The sequence below is a fragment of the Anolis carolinensis genome, chromosome 1 (assembly GCF_035594765.1).
Source record: "Anolis carolinensis isolate JA03-04 chromosome 1, rAnoCar3.1.pri, whole genome shotgun sequence".
NCBI classification, from domain to species: Eukaryota; Metazoa; Chordata; class Lepidosauria; order Squamata; family Dactyloidae; genus Anolis; species Anolis carolinensis.
Genome location: NC_085841.1, coordinates 281,653,651 through 281,678,513, shown reverse-complemented (window position 1 = coordinate 281,678,513; position 24,863 = coordinate 281,653,651). Strand labels below are relative to the sequence as shown.

The 24,863-nt window shown below is 38.3% G+C and overlaps 1 long non-coding RNA gene across 3 annotated transcripts in view; it reads left to right on the top strand.

The window, feature by feature from the left end:
* LOC107982745 (uncharacterized) overlaps positions 1-24,863 on the top strand; it is a 159,480-nt gene that overhangs the window by 2,210 nt on the left and 132,407 nt on the right. For all 3 annotated transcript variants that reach the window (XR_010006166.1, XR_010006157.1, XR_010006173.1), the window contains exon 2: positions 4,181-4,255. This is a non-coding gene — a long non-coding RNA (uncharacterized LOC107982745). The remainder of the gene's footprint in view (positions 1-4,180; positions 4,256-24,863) is intronic.

Genomic DNA, 24,863 nt, shown 5'->3' with positions numbered 1-24,863 from the left:
ATTATATCTAGATAAAATGGGATAAATCATGTCCCATTCACAAATCCATTTATAAGGACATTTAAGTCCCTTTGGCCTCACATGTTGATACAGGACTTGATGTAGGTCTCCCAAAGTTGAGTGTTTCCCAGGGAATAGTAATACATGTAGTCCTTAGGCCGTATCACAATACCAAACGGAACAATAAGGCTTGATAGGACTTTATTACACTCTATGTAGTAAGTTAAAATAAGACACTTATAACAACACAGTAAAAAAATACGATAAAACTGAATATATACATCATATTTCCTTTAAAAAATATTTTTATTGAGAATTTCTCTTACCAACAAACAGACCAAAAAAAAACTATCTTAGGGGAGTACATATAGGCTCAGGGGAAATCTTTCATATAAATTTCGTATAAATCTTTCGCCTTTTACATCATATTTCCTTATCACCCCTACAATTTACCCAGATCAGCCCCACATATGTGGTTCTCAAACATATTGTTTTGCTTAAATACAGAGCTGTTTTATATGTTATTTTTGTGTCTTGGCCACATATAAAATACATTGTTCTGATGTGAGATTCCCAGCACATTGTCCATTTAATATATGGACCAAGGTAGAAGTCTGTCGCCTTCTGATATAATTTACAGTCAAATAAATCCGCAGATACAAATCCGTTTATTTTATGGGATGCTATTAAATCTCCCATATCTGACCATTGTATCAAGCTGATCAAATCTAGCTCGAGTGATTACTTCCCCAAAATCTTTTTAGATAGTTGGCAGTTTGGAAGGTATATTTATATTGACTCGGCCATTTTAGGTTGGCAACCTTATTAAGGGAGGCTATTTCTTTTTGTGCTTCTATGTCCAAAATTCTTTGTATAACACTCTTTTTTACTTGGTCACTTAAGGTACAGGAGACAGGAAGACCACAACTTCTTATATAATTTGTCAGTTGCATAATCCAAGTGTTTCCTGAGTATTTTCTTTCTTTTCAGAGAAAATAACATTTCCACAACACTCAAACTGTTACATGATTCAGAATCGGATGAAAATGCTATCACAGAAACGAAGGAAACTTTTAAGGCAGAGAGCAGGCAGGTACCTGTAATGTTGATAACGTCCTCTCTTCTCTGTTGAAGGCCTTCTGTCTCACTGCTGGAACAAGAGGGCATTCACAATAACTCACAATGCAATGTGCGGCACAGACCAACAAAACATGTTTAGCCCAAAGCAAATTCCCCTGTGTCCACTGGAGTTTTTTCCCATGTAACTGTGTGGGAACATCGGAAACAAACACTAACTGATCATTAACATCAGTACACCAAATCTGGAGAATATGAAATACAATGGGCACTACAATCCCCAAAGGGAGAAGAAAACAAAACAAGCCAGAATGGTTTGAAGAAAATAAAGTAAAATGTGGTCTTATCATTTAGCATACCGTATTAATGGGATGGACTATGGTACCACAACAAATAATTATCTCAATTGAATGTGATGCCTATTCAGGATTTTAAAAATAAAATATTTTTATGATTACTTGCACGGCTAACATTAAAAACCTCTATCCAAGGAACCACCAGATCCAAAGTTCAGGGATGTGGCACTAAACCATAAAATTTCAAATAGTATGCCTCTCTAAAAGAGCTGGAAAAAAATGCTTCCCCAGCATTAGCTTTTTATAAACAGGTTTTCCAGAAGTTAAATTGTTTCAAAAACCTACAAAACATATCTGACCAGATGTATCAGCTGAAGAACTATGCCTTGCGGCGTTTTAATTTTTGTATATTTTTATCATGTTTTAATTGTTTTGTTTTATAGTATATTTGTTGATGGCCCTCGTGGCAGAATGTAGGCCGCTCTGAGTCCCCTTGGGGAGAAGGGCGGGGTATAAATGCATGTAATAAATAAATAAAAATAAATATACAATAGCAATACCTTTTTCAAACCACCTTCAAAATGCTCAAAAACTATTGGATTAAGTCCAGTTGCTTGTCTCAACTAGAGTAGACCAACAGAAACAATGGAATTTACATAAGTGTTAATTCACATTTCTTTATTAAGTGGCTGTAGTCTTAACTGTATCTAGGTCATTGTCTTTAGTGGATTGTTTTTAAAGAAAATAATCATTTTAAAAAACTCATTGCAAATTCCCATGATTTGCTTTAAGTTGAAATGCAATGTACAAACAATGACAGTCAAAGGAAAATGCTGAACAAATTTAACCAAAATACATGGATAATATTGTTTAGTACCCAAAAGCAGGCTAAACAGTATGATTATGGTATATAATTAATACAAGAGGCCAGAACTACAATCCATAACCATTTTATTTGTAACTAAAATTGAAAAAAGATATCACGGTACTGTATATTAAAGTATATATTAAAAGGATAATGAAGAAAAAGATTGTACCATTTATGCAACCTGCCACCAGCGATTACTACTTAGAAGAACTACACTAGTGATAATTATCTTCATACACTATAGTTTTAGCCATGATTTTAGGTTCTTGTGATCCTAAGTTAATCAAAATTCTGGAAGCTATTTATTTCTGAAACCAGAGGATGAAAAACCGTATTTATTTCACTTCTTTCCTTTAAAAATGTTTCCCCCCAAAAATCACAACATAAGTTTATATATCAGGCCGAAATAAAAAATAAACTTTAGTCTCTTAACAGCACACACTTATGCATATGTATTCAGAAGCACATCCTATTGAGTTCAAGAGAATATATACATAGGTACAGGATAATGAGTATAGAGCATAGTCTGGATCTAAACTGCAGAGCAAAGCATACATAAGAAGTTAGACCTGCCGAGTTCAGTGAAGCTTATCTCTAAGTTAAGTGAGTATGATATTGCAATTTTACATTGGTGAAAATTGTATTGAGTGCTATTTTATTGTGGAAATCCAACAGAAAAGAGTGACTAAAGAAAGAAACGAAAGACAAAAGACCAATAGTATCTAGTTAATTGTTCTAGTTTTCTCTCTCTTGGTTTCTTGAAAGTATACCCTGCAGGATGGGAGTGTACTAAGCTGTTTTCTCTCCCTCGCCCCCCTCCCCCCCTCTCTCTCTCGCTGTAGGACACTATGGTGACCTTAAATGATCACCTGTGTCCTGCTGAGCTGATCAGCACCATTTTCAGAGCAAAAGACTTTGTCTACTGTATACATGATCTAGATACTCAAATGGCATCTAGTATTTTTAAAAGAAAAAATACTAAGAGAAACACTACTGAAAGACACAGAAAACATCAGAAGTATGTTTGATTAGTCAATAATCAAAGACAGGAAATTATGGACATTAGGGCCTCTTTAAAAAAAACAATCAGAATTCCAGTATTCGTTGTAGTTTCCCATGCTGCAGTATCATTTCAACGTCTTTTGTAAAATATCAGCTTTGTCAAATAGATCTATCAAGGTGGGCCTTGGTCCATGAAACCTCAAAACACAAACTTCTGGTTTTAAGTGCCACATGCTCCTTTGTTTTACAAGAATGTGGTTTCTTTTGACATGCATTTCCTCATCATCCTGACAAAGAAGCACAGCAATGGCCAAACACTTTCAGGAGTTTGTAGACTTTTTAAAAAATCAGAGCTATTTTACCTTTTGGTTTCAAAGTCAAAAGGAAATTCTCATTAGCATGTGATTTTCACATCACTACAGTTCATACCAAAAGGGAGAGAGTGCACAATCTTGATCACAATGCTGATGGGAAAATAAGAAGAAACAGTAAAGGAAGTTTCACAGGTTGTCTTATGGGCTTTTACTATTTTCAGTGTCAGAGCTCTTTCACAGGTCATCTGTTGCTTTGTTCCTATTAAATTCAGTAGCTGATTGAAACACTGAAACATTTCCATTTGGCTTCTCTGGAAAGAGAAAGGGTTCTAAGAAACGCCAGTAGAGAGGCAACATTTAGAATTTTTAAACACGTAACCTGCTACAAAACCTGCTTAATTAAGATACCATCCCTATTGGTTTTAGTAAGTTGAGATATTTCATGTGGGCAGTGTGAAAAAATGCAATTCAAATGAAACTGATGGCAGATCTTCATTAAATAGAGTGCATGGACACTTCAATTTTAAAATTCCCCTCCATGGCCAACTAGCCATGCAATCTGATGTGTGGAACTGGATCCCCCACTCCAATCATATTTGACAGCATGTTTTTTATTCTTCTAGAGACTTGAGGAATCAGCAGCCAAAAGACCACCACTGAAATGCATACAACAAGGGTCTCCAAACTAATGCTCACAGGTGAGATGTGGCCCTCCAAGGTCATTTACCGAATCCTTTAGAGTAAGGGTCGCCCTGAGTCTGAAACAACTTGAAGGCACACAACAACAACAATCTTAATTAACTTGACTATCTCATCAGCCAAAAGCAGACCCATACTTCACATTGAAATATTTGTAGGTTTATGTTGGTTAAAGACGTTCTCCATTTTAAATATTGTATTGTTATTTCTTTTCTCTTTTTTTGCATTACAAATAAGATACGTATAGTGTGCATAGAAATTCATTCTTTTTTTTTCTTTTTTTCAAACTATGGTTCAGCCCCCCAACAGTCTGGGGGGCCATGAGCTGTCCCTCTGCTTAAAATGTTTGAGGATCCAGAAGTCTGAAATCCAAAATCTAAATGTCTACATGGATGGCTAAGATAGTGACAGTTTTTCTTTCTAATGACTCGAGGTACACAAACTTTGTATCCTGCACAAAATCATTTAAAATACTATATAAAACTAGCTGTGTCACGCGTTGCTGTGGTGAAGTGTGGTGGTATGGGAAATAAAGTATTGAGGAATTGGTGGTAGTTAGTATATATTATTTACTAAAGCTTGTGAATATACAATATGTGTTGTTCCTTTTTTTGTCTGCTGGAGGCAAGTATGAATGCTGTAGCCAGAATTACTAGCATGCAATGGCCTTTCAGCTTCAAAGCCTGGCTTCTTCCTCCCTGTGGGAATCTTTAGTTGGGAGGTGTTATCTGGCCCAGATTGTTTCATGTCTGGAATTCCTCTGTTTTCAGAGTGTTGTTCTTTGCAATATTTTGTGTTCTTCTACTGTCTGTGTAGATGAAGAAATACCCATATGCAGTGCTTGAGTGCATACACTCAGAAAGAAAGGCTGTGTCCCTCAGAAAACAGGATTTGCCAGACTTTGATGATGCAAGGCCATTCAGTGTTATTCATGCTGGCCAACAATGGTTTCCCTAGGTAGGAAGCAGCCAGGCAAGTGAGGTTTATATGCCTGTGGAATAATGTCCAAGGTGGGAGAAAGAAATCTTGTCTGTTGGAGGCAAGCATGAATGCTCCAATTAGCCAGAATGATTAGCATTTAATGGCCTTTCAGCTTCAAAGCTTGGCTGTTTCATCCCTGGGGGAATCCTTTGTTGGGAGGTGTTAGCTGACCCTGATTGTTTCTTGTCTGAAATTCTCCTGCTTTTAGAGTGTTGTTCTTTATTTACTGCGCCATTGTGGGTGAGGGGGTTGTTATGACATGAAATGGGCACAAATCCTATGTAAAATCATACTATGTATTATTGACATTAATACTCAAATCTGAAATATATATAGAAGTATATACCCTAAAGGGGGCGTGGCCTACCCTTCTGACTGGCAGCCAGGGAGAGAACGGCTCTACCTTGTCCTCTGTAATTTTGACTTTATTTTTCAAGGTTTTTGTTTGAAAGACAAAGATTGGATGACTATGTCTTTTGTTGCCAGATTTGGTGTAATTTGGTTCAGTGGTTTTGTTGTTTACTCCATAGTAAAACGAACATCACATTTATATATATATATATATATATATATATATATATATATATATATATATACTAGCTGTGCTTGGCCACACGTTGCTGTGGCGTTGTCCGGTGGTGTTGGTGAGAACTTGTTGAGGTAGTGGTGGTATTGAATGTCTGTTGTATGGTTATCTTTATGTTTAGTATGCATTTGGTTGCTTGTGTACTGTGAAAGTGGTGAGGGTAGAGGGGGTCTATGTCCCTGTCTAGTGTAGTATTGTATAGTATTTATACGTTGTCCATGTGTTGTGAATGCTTGGATTGTGTCCTACTGCATAGTAGAAAGGGTTGGGCTGGATGGCCCTTAGGGGTCTCTCCAAACTCTATTATTATTATTATCATCATCATCATCATCATCATCATCATTATGTAGAGGCTGGATGGCCATCTGTCAGGAATGCTTGGATTGTGTCCTCCTGCATGGTAAAAGGAAGTTGATCTGGATGATCCTTAGGGGTCACTTCAACCCTTAGGATTGTATGATGTTGTTATTATTATTGTTGTTATTAGTAATATTAGTAGTATTAGTATTGAGAGGCTGGGTGGCCATCTGTTGGGAGTGCTTGGATTGTGTCCTGCATGGCAGAATTGGGTTGGACTGGATGGCCTTTAGGGGTGTCTGCTAACTGTCTGATTCTATGATTCGATGTGTATTATTATTGTGCAGATATTGGATGGCCATCTGTCAGGAGTGGTTGAATTGTGTCCTCCTGCATGATATAAGGAAGTTGAACTGGATGATCGGGGTATCTGCTAACCTTAGGATTGTATGATATTCTTATTCTTCTTATTATTATTGAGAGGCTGGCCGGCCATCTGTTGGGAGTGCTTGGATTGTATTGTCCAATGGCAGAGTTGGGTTGGACTGGATGGCCTTTAGGGGTCTCTCCTAACTGGCTGTTTCTATGATTCAATTTGTATTATTACTGTGCAGATCTTGGATGGCCATCTGTCAGGAGGGCTTGGTTTGTGCAGGATGCATGGTAGAAGGAAGTTGAACTGGATGATCCTTAGGGGTGTCTCCTAACCTTATGATTGTATGATATTATTATTATTATTATTATTATTATTATTATTATTATTATTATTATTATTATTTATTGAGAGGCTGGGTGGCAATCTGTTGGGCATGCTTGGATTGTATCTGGATTATATGAGGCCCCTTCTACACAGCTGTATAAAATGCATACTGAAGTGAATTATCTGGCAATGTGGACTCAAGATAATCCAGTTCAAAGCAGATAATATAAGATTATAAATGGGTAATATAGCTGTGTGGAAGAACCTTGAATCTGCACTGCCATATAATCCAGTTAAAATCAGATAATCTGTATCTTATAGGCAGTGGGGAAGAGGCCTGAGGCCTAACTGTGCCTGTCCCCTGGGCTGAGTAGGTTGCTAGGAGACCAAGTGGGCAGAGTTTAGCCTTGTAACTGGCAGCAATTGGATAAAAAACAATTATTCCTTTCCCTCTAATTAGGACTTTTCTCTTCTTTTCTTTTTGTTGTATGAACGTAGAGGCATGGATGAGGGGTTGTGTTGCCAAGTTTAGTGTTTCTGGGATGTGTAGTTTTGTTGTTTTGTCCTAGGCCGAATTTTTTTTATCCTTTTATATATATAGATAGTCAGTCTATATAAGATGTATATAAAACATAAAATAAATTTAATGTTTAGACTTGGACCTCATTTTTAAGATCTCTCATTATGTATGTATATGTAAATAAAAGAATTCCAACTTCCAAAAATATAAGAAATCCAAAACATTTAAGGTCCCAAGCATTTCAGATAAGGCCTACTAAGGTATATACTCCCGATTGATTATGAGTTGTGCACACAAGTAGAAGATAGAACAAATGTTTCTATAAGGTGTTCCACATAGTAAATATATACGCTAAGTATATAATCCTACACCAGGTAGCATTCAATAAGATTATGGGTGTATATGTAGTATTTCATCCAAAAGATAGCAAAGGGTCTTTCAAGATCAATTTGCCAGATTTCGTACGAGTGACTAACATGGAATGTGCCATTTCTTACAAAGTGATATGCTGTCCTGAAAAGGTTTAATGCCCAAGTGACAGGTCTGGAGAAAGTATTGTGAATGGCAATGTCTGCTGATTGTCTATCTCCAGGAAGTTCATATTTTTTTTCTTTCCCTTTCAATAGTTAATTTGGCTAATACTAAATTACAGACTTTCCATTTATACATGTGCTAAACAATGAAAATAAACAGATATAACATTTTCATTCATATACAATTTTTTAAAATCACCAAATCCATATACATGTATGGAAATTTTGTTTCTGAATATCTACTGCATTAATTCCATATATGAAGTTCTTAGTCTTGTTAGAAGCACTTGCATGCAAAACATATCCAAGTTACATGTGACAAATAAGTTGTGCCATAGTAGTCCAGAAGATTATTTTAAGGCACATTTTCATGGTAATAGGAGAACATTTATCCTTTCGGTCAACAGTTGTCAACCTAATCATTCCCTCTGGACTGGATTTGGAAACTGATGTGACTGAGGTTTCAAAAGGCAAATAGATCACAGTCCAGCTCCCATGATCTTAACCGAAAATGTCTGCCTGAGGCTGATATGTGAAACACAATTACATGGAAATGAGGTTGAATTCTGATATTAATTTTGAATAGATGGAGGTTATCATGAGGTGACTTTTCTGTTACTTTTGGATAGTGACATTTGCTACTTAATATCCCCCATTTTGACATGCCTTGGAAAAACAATTTCACTAGGACACAGTAGTAACAGGCATTGTCACCTTACAATATCAAAAATAAAAATGATACTTAGGCACGGATCTCTTTGATTTCAAAGAGGTTACCATCAAAAGCCCAACATCTTTGGTTAGAAGGTGCTCTGAAATCAATGGAGCTTTAATACAACTACCCTTTTTCTGAAGCTTTTTGCTGAAACAATACATTATGCACATCGATGTTTGAACTTGGAGTGCAGAATGGAAACTAGTGAGAAAAGAGAGAAAGTTTTAAAATGTAAAAATCCCCACACCTGTGTGCATTACTGTGTGCTCTGTTTCAAGCAAGCATTATACTCTCTTTTGGGGAGAATGTGTGTGTGGAGTCACTACAAAGATATGGCAAGATAACAGATAGAGGTGAATACTGGTGCGCCAATAGTCAAAGGAGCAGACTTTCAACAGAATTATAACTCATCTAACAGGGCTTACTGCTATCTATTTAGAAAATGAAGCATGATACCTTACTTTGACCAGCAAAATGACATTTCAAGTGCAAGTTTCTGGACATAGAAGAAGTCTCTGACATAATGTGTTGGCAGCATGAACTAAATAAGACGGTTTTATGTCTTATGGAATGATACTACAGTGGAACCTCGACTTAAGAGCATCTCAAATTGAAAGCATTTTGAGTTAAGAGCTGTTGTTTTTTCTGGGTTTCACTTTCACAAACGAAACAAATTAAACTCTTAAATCAGTGGTTCTCAACCTGAGGGTCCCCAGGTGTTTTGGCCTACAACTCCCAGAAATCCCAGCCAGTTTACCAGCTGTTAGGATTTCTGGGAGTTGAATGCCAAAACATCTGTGGATCCCCAGGTTGAGAACCACTGCCTTAAGTCAAGTTATCACTGTACAGCCTTATTCAGATGTTTAGAAATAAAGTGGAGATGGGAATGCAGCATTTGGCCCTTACTGCATTTAGCCCTCAATCTGACTTCAGTCTGAAGAGAGTATGTTACTGTATATATATATATATATATACACACACACACACACACATATGTATACATATATACACATACTGAATATATGGATGTAGTTACAGTCTACCATTTAGCCAGGAATTCTGAGCAGTTGCATTTCCTAAAAAAGCACAATGCCCATCATCCAAACATGATTATACTTTTGTCATACCGTATCTGCCAACTTGGGAGGATCAGAGTGAAGAGTATGGGACCAGAACTTGGAAAACGTGCTTTTTGGATTCCCACGGCTACTATGTCTGCTAGGAAAGTAACTTTTCCAAGCTCTAGTTGGCACTGGATTTGAATGCTTATTTCCCCTCCATTCTAAATCTTCTTATCTTTATATAGCTTATGTTGTGGAAAATGTCTCTTTTCATCCTTTGACATGACACAAAAATGGATGTTTTGTAGCATCTGCCATACCTTGCAAGTCCCCAGCTAAAAGCAATTGTGGGGTTTTAACTGTGTTGTTTTAGACAGCTCCATCCTCCTTGAAACCGTTCTCCTCTAGTCATTGTCTAGCCTTTGAATTCAGAGTTGGCAAACTGGTTGCTTTATGTCTTTGAGGCATATGGAAATTGATGATGAAAGTGTCTAGTGTAACTTGAAATATAATTTGATGAAAACTGAAGCAGTGAACTGTGAGAAACTGCTAAATCAGTGTCATCAAACAGTACTTGAAAAATAATGAAACAGATATACTACTGGCACATTTGAAGAATGCCAGGCAAAGACTGTGAAATAACATTGCAAATGTAAAAATTAGGGGAACATAGAACATCTATTTTTAAATGATTGTTCAAACACACACATGCGAATCACCCTTCTGCCCAGAAAGCACACCAGAAAATTCCCTTCCATTGTGACATCATGTCTTGAGTAAATTATTGAGACCCAAAGCTTGACACCAGCTATTTACAAGGAATTCCATATTTGGCCCAGACACTGGAGACAAAACATATAACCACTTGCCTAATGAGAACACTTTACAGGGGCTCATTCAATCTTGGCAGTGCATCTAGCCCTTCAGGCAAAAGAAAGAAATCAAAATAAACCATGCATTTCAGCGTAACAAAAACATTGCAAAGAACTATGAAACCTCAGCAATTAGAAGATGCCATCTTTCTACAAGTTAGCAAATTGCAATAAATTTATAAAACTGACATGGAGACTGAAGTTGTTTGGGAGTCAGTTTTGCTTTTATTTCCAAATGGAGTCAAAACAAACCAGTACTATTCACAAAGGCAAAATAAAGACATCACAACATACCCCCTCTCCCAATACATGGTTGTTTTAGTAAAATGCCTGAATTACGTCTTTTATAAAAATGACAATGGCTCCGTTCCACTTTATCCATGATCATCTGGCAGCATGCCTCAAGAAAGGATTGTGAGCTTGTATGTAAGGCGTGCCAGAAAATGTCTACTAGACAGACAGGTGGAAGAATTTTCACTCTGATATTTATGTTAGCATAACACCTAAGTCAGAGAGCATGCATAGAGTATATGTGTATGTTATTTCAGTGGTCCCAACTGGAGATGACTTATTGAATCAAAGGGAATTTGGTAGGTCAATACTTCCAGATACTGTTAATTCAATAGATCTATTTGCTCATTATTCAATAGATCTAAGTTGCTCATTTTGCTATGTCTTCAAAATGTAGCTCTTCAGAAGAGTAGTCAACTCTTAATATCTATGGATTTCACCACCCATAGCCTGAACTTTAAATAAATATTCATTTGTCCACTTTATGTGAGGTTTCGCCACTTTACTATGCAATCTATACATACAAATGTGATGTACATAATTAGGACTGAGTTAACAACAAAACCACTAGACCAAATGCCACCAAATTTGGCCACAATACACCAACACATCCAAGGTATGTCTTTCACTCAACCCCCCTTCCCCCCCCCATCACTCTGTTCCCTTTCCCTGAGGGGGCCACTGTGTTTACAGCTGATGGGGGAGCCCGCACATGAAGAAGAGCAGGTAGAGAGAGAGCCAGCTGCCAGGGCTGTTCTTGGAGGGGTTTCCCTCCCTCCTTTCACACACTGGAACACATAGACATCCAATCAGAAAGTGGAGGGGGGAGGAAGAGCCGTTCTCCCCCAGCTGCCAGTCAGAAGGGTAGGCCCCAGTGCCTTCAGGCCCCGCCCACTTCATGTCATAGCACGCCCCTTAACCACAATGGTGCCTAGGGGACAGGCAGAGTTCACTTAGGCCTCTTCTACACCTCATATAAAATACAGATTATCTGATTTGAACTGGATTATATAGCAATGTAGACTCAAGGCCCTTGCACACAGCTATATGACCAAGAATGCCAAGGCACATAATCAACAGTATCTGCTTTGAACTAGATTATCTTGAGTCCACATTGCCATATAATCCAGTTCAGTGTAGATTTTATACAGCTGTGTAGAAGGGGCCTCATATAATCCAGTTCAAAGCAGATAATATAAGATTATAAATATAATATATAATAATTACTGTGGTATAATAATACAGAACAACATAATCTCTAAAACCAGGACAGTAAATAAAGAACTCTGAAAACAGGGAAATTCCAGAAAGGAAAAAGCCAGAGCCAGCTAACACCTCCGAACAAAAGATTTACCCAGGGAGGAAGCAGCCAGGCTTTGAAGCTGCAAGGCCATTAAATGCTAATCAAGGTGACTAATTGCAGCATTCATACCTGCCACACCAAGACTATTCTATTCAACCTAGCCAACCAAGGATTCCACAAGGTAGAAAGCAGCCAGGCTTGCAAGCAGCAAGGCTATTTGGTGCTATTCAACCTGGCCAACAAAGATTTACCCTAGGTAGAAAACTCCCAGGCTTTGAAGCCATGAGGCTACTCCGTCCCATTCAACCTGGCCTAGCAAGGATGCCCTATGTAGAAAATGTCCAGGCTTTTAAGCTGCAAGACTATTCAGTGCAATTTAAGCTGGCCAAACAAGGATTCCCCTACAAAGGAAGTAGCCAGGCTTCAAAGTAGCTCTTTGATTGAGGGTGCTACTCCAGCTCGCCAAACAAGGATTCCCCTAGGTATAACACAGCCAGGCATTGAAGCTACAAGGTTATTCAGTGCAATTTAACCAGACCAACAAAGGATTAACCTTGGTAGAAGACAGCCAGGCTTTGAAGCAGCAATACTACCTTGTACTATTGAAACTGGCCAACCAAAGATTCCCCTAGGTAACAAGCAGCCAGGCTTTGAAGTAGTGAGGCTATTCGCTGCAATTCTAGCAGCCCAAAAAAACCATTCCCCTAGAACACAAGTACCCAGCCTTCCAAGCAGCAAGCCTATTCCATTGTATTCCAGCTCACTAAACAAAGATTCCCATAAGAAGAAAACAGCCAGGCTTTGAGGCTGCAAGGCTATTCACTGTTTTTCCACCTGGCCAACAAAGGATTCCCATAAGTCACAGCAACGTATGGCCAGGCACAGCTAGTTGAATATAATAGAATTTCAGCATGTAGGGTTTTGGGTATCCACAGGAGGTCCTGAAAACAAACTCCAGTGGATACCATGTGTAACATGTTAACACGTAACATATGAAACATGTTAAAGAGTGCTAGCTACAAGATTTATTTACCACCAACTGCAGTGGTGAAACATCACATCATAACATAACACTGCTCATTTTTGCATGTTCTAAACACACAGTTATCATTATTACTTAATTATTATTTTATTATTACTACTAATTAAAATATATGTAGATATATGCCTCATATGATCCCTGAGGTCCACCTTAGTTTACAAAAAGATACACAGGTAAGTTTGAATGTTATTAATCCCATGTCAATCAATGCTTGTTAAAAGAAAAATCAGGAGTATCATGCACAAACAGTACAATAATGCGTAGGCAGCATTTGTCTAAGAAAAGTGACAAAGGATGCTCTACTGCTACTCAGCTTGTATCTTGTTGTGCTTCTACAGGAATTCAATTATTAGCTGCTGTGTGAGCAGCATATTGGACTCAGAAGTATAGTCATGGGGAACAAAGTGATTACAAAAAAGAATTCTGCCCCCCCCCTCCAAATCTTCCTTCACTTACCAAATTTCTAGCATAGTGGCCATGTGAACATTCATCTGAGCACTTAGAAATAGCCTTTTAGCATCCAAAAAAAAAGTGTCAGGCAAAGTCACCAAGGCAAATGCAAGAATTTTGAATGTGGTCAATTTTCAATATCTCGCTCTTTACAGTGCTAGAAATTGCACCTCTGGTAGTTAGCCCTTTAAACTAATCCACCATGGATTGTCTTAACTACCAGGTATTGCATTTTCTGGCACCTTATCTTCTTCCACATGGAATGTGCTTAGAAAACACCCCATAATTACTGCACATGTATATATCTGGGGGGGGGGGGGGGGTTGGAGAGGGATATTTTGTGTCCAAAATTCCAGTGTATGTATTACTTGGGTAATAGCTTAATTGGATAATACACGTGCAAAATAGAATGGATATTAGGAAGTGGCTGAATGCAGCACTGGAAGTACTAGTTACAACTCTACATAGACAGGGCTTGTAGTCATCCCCATTGATTTTATGTTAGAGTGGGCAAGTGTGGGAGGCTGGACTCCCCCTTGGCCCCACACAAGAACCTAAAGAAAGAAACACGCCCCACTGAAAAATAAATAAATCATAACATTTGTATGATAGGCTGCTAACATTCAACAATTATCTCAAGTCGCATCATAGACAGAGTGTTCTGCTCACATCAACAAAATACCCACAAGCTAAGACAATACATATCAAGACAGGCAGGCTTATCTGGTCATAACATTACCAGTTGATTAATAGCCACCTATTGCAAGTGCTTGTCTGATCTGACTCTCAATTGCTTTTCCAGAAACATATCTTATTTGGCAGACCTCCAGGGCTAGAAAGCTACAAGGCACTAGATCTTCTCTCTGCATGACCTCATAATTCATATTTGATGCATAAAGGCCACTATTAAGAATCTGCCCTCAGCAGACCACACATGATATTGTGGTCTTTGGCCTAAAGTTATAGCAGAAAACCATCCCAAGATTATAGAGATGCAAAGAACGAATATTCAAAGGACCACAAAGCCCAAAGTGTTGGTCAAGAGGGCAGGACTATTGAATTATTTTGCAAGATTACTCACAACACTGAACTCCCATTAAAAAATTAATGATGCTGACCTAGAAATCACAATAGTGAGGTCTGAGTACACTATATTTCATTTTGATTTAGCTTAAAATATTAAATATTGAATGCTTTTAACATAAAAGCATGTATTTTACTTTTAAACAGAAAATTCTCATTTTTGAGCCTTTCTCCAATAAATGCATACTAATTATTATTTTATTTACTACATAGAGCTCTCCCCACAAAGTTGTTCTGGAAGTTGTTCCAGCTACAGTACCTTTGTGAAGGGCCGGACTTAGCTCAGTGGACTAAACTGCTAAGCTGCAGAAAATCCTGCCGATCGAAAGGTCGGCAGCTCAAGTCCGGGTCAGGGTGAGCACCTGCCATCAGCCCCAGCTCCCTGCCCACCTAACAGATCGAAAGCAGAAATGCACTAGATAAATAGGTACTGCTTTTAAAAAGTGGGGAGGTTATAAAAGGTGCCCATAAAGCAATTCAATCCAGAGGACATCTAGCAATGACAAAGAGATAGAGCAGAATATAAATAAAGTTTGTTTATTTATTCCCATGCAAGGAGAAAGGTAGAATATAAATAAAATAAATAATAGATATAATAAGTAATAGTGGACAGTCAATTAATATAGACTAGTGAATAAAGTGTGTGCATATTCAAATGTCAGAGGCATTTATTGCTGAACTGTAACTACTGGCATTGAAGTCTTCCCTACAGCATTTTCCAGAGTGTTATATTCACAATTTTTGGAACTGCAAATTTCTTCATGATAAAATTCAAGCTTAGGATTAGCTCTTCAGATTTTAAAATGATCAGAAATTGAAACAGAGATTTCCAATATGGAAGCCTTTTTCAACCATGTCCTCCAAATATTAGAACTGCCATTCACATGCAGTGGCCCTACTGTGCTATCGGGGAGTGGGCAAAATGAGGACATTGCCTCTCAAATATGGATCTCCCCATGAAATTTTCCTGCAATCCCCACATTCCTACCAATTCCTACCACTGCAGAGAGTGAGATCTGCATTGAAGTCAGTGAGGGGCTGAAGAGAAAATGTGGTGCAATCTTTTCCTTCCTTCTAAAGTGCAGAAGAAACCAGGGGCCTAAAGTGCAGAAGAAACCAGGATAAAAGGGGTGGTAGCTAAATGACGGTTTTTATCTCTGAAATGTTGAAAGGGATGTAAATGGGGATGAACATTTGGCCCCAAAATCACTAAGTGACAAGGAATAAAACCACAAAATGTAGTGGTTTTGCTTCACTCACCATCCCTGAACCAAATGTTTGGAAACTGGTGGTGGTAGTGATTTTCACAAACATATACACTCAATAGGCAGGGGGCTAAAGGTGAATTCAAGGAGGAAATCAGCTTGGTGGAACTTTTAAACCCCTTCTAGCTGCAAATACTGAGACTAATCCAGAACATTCACTATACTGCAAGTAAGTTTTTTTCATGCTGTGTAGTTAATGTCGTATATAGTTTAACCTGTGGAAAAGTTAAAACACTTATTACATGCAAGATAGTGCTTATGAGAAGAGAGAGGACCAAAATAAGAGGGTAATGTAGTGGCATAATGAGATATAAGACAAAGAGAAACAGATCTGAACTTGCTTAATCATAGCTTTTATCTCCATAGGAAATCATCAGAACAACAGAGTTCTCCTTGGCATCCTTATTAAACTACAATTCCTAGGATTCTTTGTGTAATGCTTTGTTAGTTGAACAGGTGTAAAACAAATACTTTTATAGCATGATATGTTCAAAAACTTTGAGCCATATGCAAGTTCAGAAGTATTTGGTGTGATAGTGTCAATGTGGAAGCTACAGATCAGGCTCCATTCCTGTTCATGGCTGAAGACTGGTTCTCAACCTGTGGGTCCCCAGGTGTTTTGGCCTTCAACTTTCAGAAATCCTAACAGTGGTAAACTGACTGGGATTTCTGGGAGTTGTAGGCTAAAACACTTGGGGACCCACAGATTGAGAACCACTGGCTTAAGCTATAGTATGTTGAATCCATTGGTGAATGGTGAACCAACACATACATAAATGTATCAAGTCAATAGATATTGGGGGAAAGAATGACCACTAGCATGCAAAATCTGAGCTACAGCCAGTTCCACACCAACTTCACATACACAGATTAGCAGAGAAAAATAGACTAGCTAGGGATGTTCTGCTACCACTGAGGCAGCTCAAGGCATCCCTATAGGATTGCAAAGTGGGCCAGAACCAGTGTTGCAAGGCCCTTCTACACTGCCCAATATCCTGCAATATGTTATAGGTTTACCTGAGGTGTCCAAACAATGCCTCAGGTAAACCCAGATTAATCTCAAGAAAACTGGGATATCCCAGGGTTTTTATTATTATTATTAACACTTCAATAGACGTGGACCTTACTGAAAGATCTGGATTTGTGAGATGCTTCCACAGTCCCTGGGGGTCAATCCCAACAGCCATCCTGGTTCTTTGGGCTCCTGGAGCCTGAAGGAGTGGGATGGCACCCAGAAGTGCAGGCCCCTTTGGAGAGTTGTCCTGATGCATGAAAATGACGTGTCGGGAGGGGGGGGGGGAGGAAAGAAACTTACTTGAGGGAAAAATGTGGGGCTGTAGGGTGGCTGGATGCCCTCCTGGGTCAACCTTTGGTTGACTTGAAATGGCATCTAACCACCCCCAAGGGAAAGCCAGAGATTTGGGTTGGTGGTGGGGACAAAAACCCAGGAGAAACTGGCAGTGTAGACTCATATAATCCCATTCAAAGCAGATAAACTGAGATAGCAGTGTAGACCCATCCTCCAATGCCAGTTCCAGCCCACTTTATTGGATTGAGTAGAAACATCCTTAGTATCAAAGGTGTTACTGCACTTATTTAATCTTGTGTGCAAAAAGAGATTACTGTGACTATTCCTTTGAATACTACTATAATTGCATGAGGATGGTGGAAAAAGAGCTGCCAGAGAGAGACAGAAGAGAGGAAAGTTGGGGGAAGGAGGAGAAATGGGGTAAGAGAAAGGCAGGATGAGGGACAAGATACACATTTCTATCTTTCTCACACTAACGTACGCACTTCAAATGTGAAGGGAGTTGCACAAAACACTTTTCTTGTTATCCTCATCTCAACAAACACTAAATCATCAGTTTGTAGTGTTGCCCAGTGAATTTTTTCAACATTTCAAATGGAACAGCAAAGTCTGGGGCTGTACTGGGAACCACTTACTTATAAGATTACTTGCAGATCCCCTTGTACCACATACATCTCTATTGTACACTACTAGAAGCAAAAGAGGATGTTAAAATTTGGAACTCTCTTTTGAAGTAAGATATTTATTTGTAGAATAAGAGTGTGTGGGTGGGGGAGGAGACTTGTGTAGTCCTTACATCATTTAAACCTAAATAAGACATAATGAATGGGATTGGTAGATCTTTTGTGTTAAAGTTGGAAAGAAAATCAGCCAGAGGTTTTCTAAACATGCAAGCCCCCCCCTTTTTTTTTTTTTTTTTGACAGCTGTAGCTTGAATATCACTGATTGCATTGGAAAGGGCATATTATTATGGAAGGGAATGCTGTGATGTTGCATCTTCAATTTAGGGGAATATTATGAGTGCTACCATGAAAAATATTTTCTTAAGATAAATACAAGATAACAAAATTAGTATATTTATGACTTTTTTCAATGAGTTTTGAGTTGACGAGCGGTAAAACATACATGTTTAATATCATTTAATCTATTTTTACTTTCTTCATTTTGATCAATTTTTGAAATAAAAAATGCTCAGCTGAACTGCAATGATAAATAAATATAGAGTAGCCACTTCTGAAGTTTGTGTTTATGCCACACACAATTAACTTCAGTTTCAGGTGCCAATATAATTGGGTTTGTAAATTTCAATAAAAATGCAATAATTTTTAAAAGATGCTAATTATGAGATAGGTCTTCATCTCATTAAATTAATACATTTAAATGAAGATGAGTCTGGACTGTACATTTCTAAATGTAAGGGAGTTCCACAACCTAAGAGCAGCTACCAATAAAGCTTTTTACGGGAATCATAAGATTTAGCTTAATGGTTCCACTTCTTATGATACCACATTTCATCATATTGGGCTGCTCCTACATATCAACTCAAGTTGCCTTAGGAGTACAACTAAACTGTTCTAAATCATCTGAATCTTGGTGTTGGGGGCAAGGCATAATATAAATTAATAATCATAATTACCAACTTTTTATGAAAGCCTTCCAGGACTACTTTACTTCAAAAATGTACAGGTATATGGTTTTAAGTTGTTGGTAGCTGTTAAAACTGTTTCAAATGTCTTGTCAACTATAACCATTGTCTTGTCTGATATGTTTTTTATTTTGTTTAAATTATTTATGCTTTTATTCTCAAAGTATTTTAAATTTCAGGCATTGTATGCAGCCCTGGTGGACATCCCATGATAAAAGAGAAGGCAGAAATATTTAAACTTGCAATTATATTAATTTCCTTTTTATGAATGCTTATGGTAAAGGTAAAGGTTTACCTGACATTAAGTCTAGTTGTGTCCGACACTGGGGGTTGGTGCTCATCTCCACTTTTAAGCCAAAGAAATGGCGTGCAATACCTATTGATCTACTCACATTTGCATGTTTTCGAACTGCTAGGTTGGCAGAAGCTGGGGCTAACAGCAAAACTCACCCAGCTCCCCGCTGCACCACAGTATGAATGCTTATAACATGCCAATGTATTTATTTATTTGTGACATGTCTATATTGCCTTTCTCCAATGGATTCAAGGCGGTTTACAACAGCATAAAATATAAAATAGACCATTACAATTAACCCAAATAGGTCACATAGTCATTCCTTATAGGACATTACAATTATCATTAAAATAAGTAAAAAAAAACTCTAAAACTTCCTGGATGGAGAGAAAATATAATTATAAAATGCTATAAAATATAATTATTGTCCGAGTTTTTATATTATATTATTCTTTAAGTAACAACAAGTAAGTGTAAGTATCAGGGCCAACAAGCATTCAGGGTCAAACCACCTGGCTAGCATTGAGTAATCTATAGCCAGGGTGGAGTAGCTGTAAAAGAAGCACAAGCTTCTATGGTGATGATGGTGTTGAGAGAAAAGATTTGCTGTGTGCTGTTGGAGATGAAGTTGCAAAGAGACTGAAGGATTGGTGAAGAAAACCAGGGAGAGCATTTTACCAAGAAGAAAGTATGAACTAACTGAGAGTATCAAGAAGAAGGAATGAAGAAGAGATAAGATCTTCTGCTACACATATGTAAATATTTCAGTATACACTTTTTTACTGTTGTATTTGCCTGCTCCTTAATTGGAAGGGGAGTGTTTCTTCTATAGAAGGAGATTGTTTTGTTGCTACACACAGAGCCCCCAAAATTTTGCTGCGACAATTATAAATTAATATAACAGCACCCTCCATTGTAACTTTTATAATTTTTATGATATGAAGAGTAAATCTCCAGATATAAATTTGTCAAATGGCATAATATAGGGTACAGTCACATAGACTCTTGAATCCACAGTAGCTGCAAGCTTTTGGTTAACTTGTGTAAAATTTCTACTGCATGCTCATATAGGTTGAACTATTTGTGTGGCTGCACACATCACTGGAGTTATGCCATCTGATTTGGCTATGTGTTACAACTTTCTACTATCCTGATTTGGCAAGGACAGCCCTAGTTAATCTTCTACTGTCCAACTTTTTTAAAAAACAACACCGTATCAATATACGAGGTTGCCAATCAATGAACAAGGTTAATGGTTTTTCTTTGATCAAGATGATCTATTTGTCAATTTCTGTCATGGTCAAACAATTTCTCCAACCAATCTTCTTGTGATGCCATGCTTGTACCTTTCCATTTCTGTGCATAGATCAGTCTAGTAGCTGTAATCATGTACTAAAGAGTTCTTCCATATCTTTTGTCATATTGTTCATCATCAATCGCAGCAAGAATAGTTCTAGCTTCAAATTGGATTTTAGATTTCAAAATATCCTCCCTTAGAAGATGTATCTTGTTCCAGAATTCCTTAGTTTAGCACATGTCCACCACATGTGAAAAAATGTCTCCTCTTCGTTATTACACTTTCAACTTGTAAGTGGAACCCTTGTACATTTTACACAGTTTTACTGGTATCACTGTCCAACCTTTTCAGCTGTTTCTAAAAAGTTCCAGTTTCTCGGTCCTGGTTTGTGTGTTTTTATTAATAACTTTTGCCATCTTGACCACACCCTGATGTTGTTGGCCACATGTATTCCAATTTTTATCTATGAAATGTGGAGTGTATGGCATTTAGTCTTGATAAACACAAGAGCTGTTAGGGTAGCTATAACTGTGTGTCCAAAGCTAAACTATGTTGAATACCAGCCAGGCAGTTTGCCATCATACAGTCGTCCCTTTGTATCCACAGGTTCTGTTTCTGTGGATTCAACCATCCACGGCATGAAAATATTTTTGAGAAAAGATTTCTTCCCTAAAGAAACTTTGATTTTTGCCGATTTATATAAGGAATACTGTTTTACTGTATCACTGCATATAATGAGGCATGGATGTCTCTAATTTTGGTATCCATGGGGGCCAGTCAAACCTCAACAGATATCAAGGACTCACTATACAACAGACCAAGCTCTTGGGAGCATACGGCTGCTGAAAAACAGTCTTGGCTGTGAGCTTAGAAGAACACTACAGGCTCCTTAAAGCACTTCTTTAAAAAGCTATGAATGGACCCTTTTGATGTCTTTTTTCTTCCCTCCCAATTTGTATATTTTTGTGTATAGAAAGAGACAATCATGTCACCTACTAGAGAAAATCATGTTTTATTAATTAGCCAAGCCTTCATTTTTAATAACCCCTTTCTCCATATTCATTATGTTCTTATCAAGTGGTATGTATTTAACATGATGATGTGACAAGTGCTACATTCTAAATATATCCAGGTTGTTGTGTTTTTTTTAATGAGCATTAAAAATTGTACATTATGTTCTAGCAAGCAGAGGTCAGCTGAAAGTATTTTACAACACACACCATGAAAGCAATAGATATAGTTTGCCCAGTAGATTAATACAGAGCCGTGAACTTTTATCCTTTGCCGCGAGATTGCCATCCAGCTGACACAGAAGTGACATGCAGCAACACTTACAACCAGGGGGATCCAATTTAGACAGAGTTCAAATGGTTTCAAACCACTCATAGGTCACAGAGGTAAAGTATGCATAAGAAAGAGCTGGCTTTAATCAGTCGGCTTTCAGTAATGTCATACCAGGAATGATGGACCACACTGAAAATGAGCTGGATGTTAGATGGGAGAATTAAACCCCCTGACTATAGTTAAATACCCTGAATTCTCGTAGCATTTACATAGAGATTTCCACATGTGCACAGATAAGCTTTCTTTTATTTGATTTCACAGGACAAAGGAGCTAGGAGCACATTCAAAACCCAAAGCATCCTTATATTGTGAATTTATGATGTTGTGTTGACTACTGCCTATGTTTTGCACTTGCTGTATTTTGTATTTTGTGTCACACCTTGAGTGTTTTGTGAGCTGCCCCGAGTCTCTCTGGGAGATGGTGGCAGGATATTAATAAAATTATTATTATTATTATTATTATTATTATTATTATTATTATTATTATTATTATTATTATTATTATGACACAGCAAACAAGGTAGATATGCTGGATTTCATATCACAAAATCATAAGTCAAACACTTCCCAAGCGTTTAGGACTGTGTGATGTATTTTCGGATGATGCGCGCAGATCCCAGTAGGGTGGCCTTTTGCAGTTGGCAGATCGTAATTTTGTCAATGTCTATTGCTTCCAAATGCTGGCTGAGATCTTTTGGCTCAGCACCCAGTGTGCCCATCACTACCAGGACCACCTGCACTGGTTTCTGCCAGAGTCTTTGAAGTTCAGTCTTGAGGCTGAGTTTTTCCTGTTGTTTTTTGTCAATGCGACTGTCACCTGGGATGGCAACATCAATGATCCAAACCTTTTTCTTTTCCACAACTGTGATGTCTGGTGTGTTGTGTTCCAGAACTTTGTCAGTCTGGATTCAGAAGTTCCATAGTATCGTTGCGTGTTCATTTTCCAATACTTTTGCAGGTTTGTGATCCCACCAGTTCTTTACTGTTGGGAGGTGGTACTTGAGGCATTAGTTCCAATGAATCATTTGGGGCACATGGTTGTACCTCTGTTTGTAGTCTGTCTGTGTGATTTTCTTACAGCAGCTGAGGATATGATCAATGGTTTCGTCAGCTTCCTTGCACAGTCTGCATTTTGGGTCATCAGCTGATTTTTCAATCTTGGCCTTAATTACATTTGTTCTGATGACTTGCTCCTGGGCTGCAAGGATCAGGCCTTCTGTCTCCTTCAGTGTCCCATTCATGAGCCATGTTTTGTTGTGCCAGCTGTCAGCTCTAGTTTGTAGTGCGGTTTTCTTGTACTTTTTTTTGTGTGCTGTGCTTTGAGGAGTTTCTGATTTTTGACCTCAACCAAAGCAGGTTCTTCACTTTGCTTTACATATTCTGCAGAATTTCTATACAGATACTTCTTTCCTGAAGAACCTTGCTTTCTCTTCATTTTATCTCATGATGTAGTAGGGTGTAATGTTTTAGAAGAAGATACAGCTTTAGAAATACATTAACAAGGTGAGGCGGGGATAGGGTGTTTGTGTCTCACTTCCATAATCAAATATCAAAATTGGAAAATGTAGTGTAATTTAACCAGTTAATAACTAGGACTGTTTTCTGTCCCACAGCTTGATCTTTGAAGACTATTCAACAATGGCCAATCTACACTTGGTATTGACCAAGATCAGACATCTGTATTGCAACCCCATCCTCCCAGTAAAATAAACCTCCAAAAGCAATAATAAGATAATGGTGCTTTATGCAAAGGCTGTCACTTACAGATCAAAGTTTTAATCAATTTGTTAGTTTAAGCTAGAATACACCTATTGAATTATTGGGAAGCTGCCAAATAAGCACTTATATAAATTCCATTAGCCCAGTTGGGACTAACACCTGGATTGGGCTCATATACTTTGAAGTTTCAATCCAAACTTTGCTTGCCATTAAGCAAAACTAACGCAGGGGCCCTTGCACAATGCATCACACCATCTCTATGGGATTTTTATTCCAAGACTACCCGTGGATGCTTAGAACTGTGACTAATGAATCCATGAATTGTACTATACACCTTTATAATGCCATAATTCCACTTTAACTGCCATGGCAACATCCTATGGGACCATGGGATTTCCAATTTTGTAACTGGGAAGCCCTGATCCTAAAGCAGCAGTTCTCAACCTGTGGGTCTCCAGTTGTTTTGGCCAGTTTACCACTGTTGAGATTTCTGGGAGTTGAAGGCCAAAACATCTGGGGACCCACAGGTTGAGAACCACTGCCATGAAATGAAGCCATTGCAGCTAAAATAGTATTCAAGATCTAGATTTGTGAAAGTGAAAAAGATATTACACAATTGCTATGCCTTCCTGTATCTCCAGACCAGTGGTTCTCAACCTGGGGCCCCCAGATGTTTTTGGCTTACAACTCCACTTTACCAGCTGTTAGGATTTCTGCAAGTTGAAGGCCAAAAACATCTGGGGACCCCAAGTTGAGAACCACTGCTCCAGACAGAGGAACATATTTCAGTGGCATGGGAGGAGAAATTTTTAAGTTTGGGGGTTAGGAAGCATTAAAGATTGAGTACCCATCTTCATCCATCCATTCTTACATGGCCTAGGGTTTGTAAGTGTGTCACACTAATGCAGGCATGGGATTTGTGCCACATTCTAGATGGCGTTGGATTGTAGCTCCCAGCAACCCTAGTTAGCACAGCCAATGAAGATAAGTTTGGAGATCTATATGACTTCATTAGATTGGCTGCTGGAATATCCATGCATCATGGTGAATCCGGTGGTGCCTGATGGGGGGATGGGAGAAACGTGTCGCCCCATGGCCTGCATTGCCTGGCTTCCCCCCTAGTACATCCTACGGGGGAAGCATGTGCTGCCTGGTTTCCCCCTATTGACTCCAATTAAACACAGGAAACCTCCCACATTGCCACCACACCAGCATTCACCGATTTCTCTAGTTTTATGATGGAGCCCCGTCAGAAGTAGATCTACGTCATGGGATGGAAGCCAGTGGGCTCCATTGTAA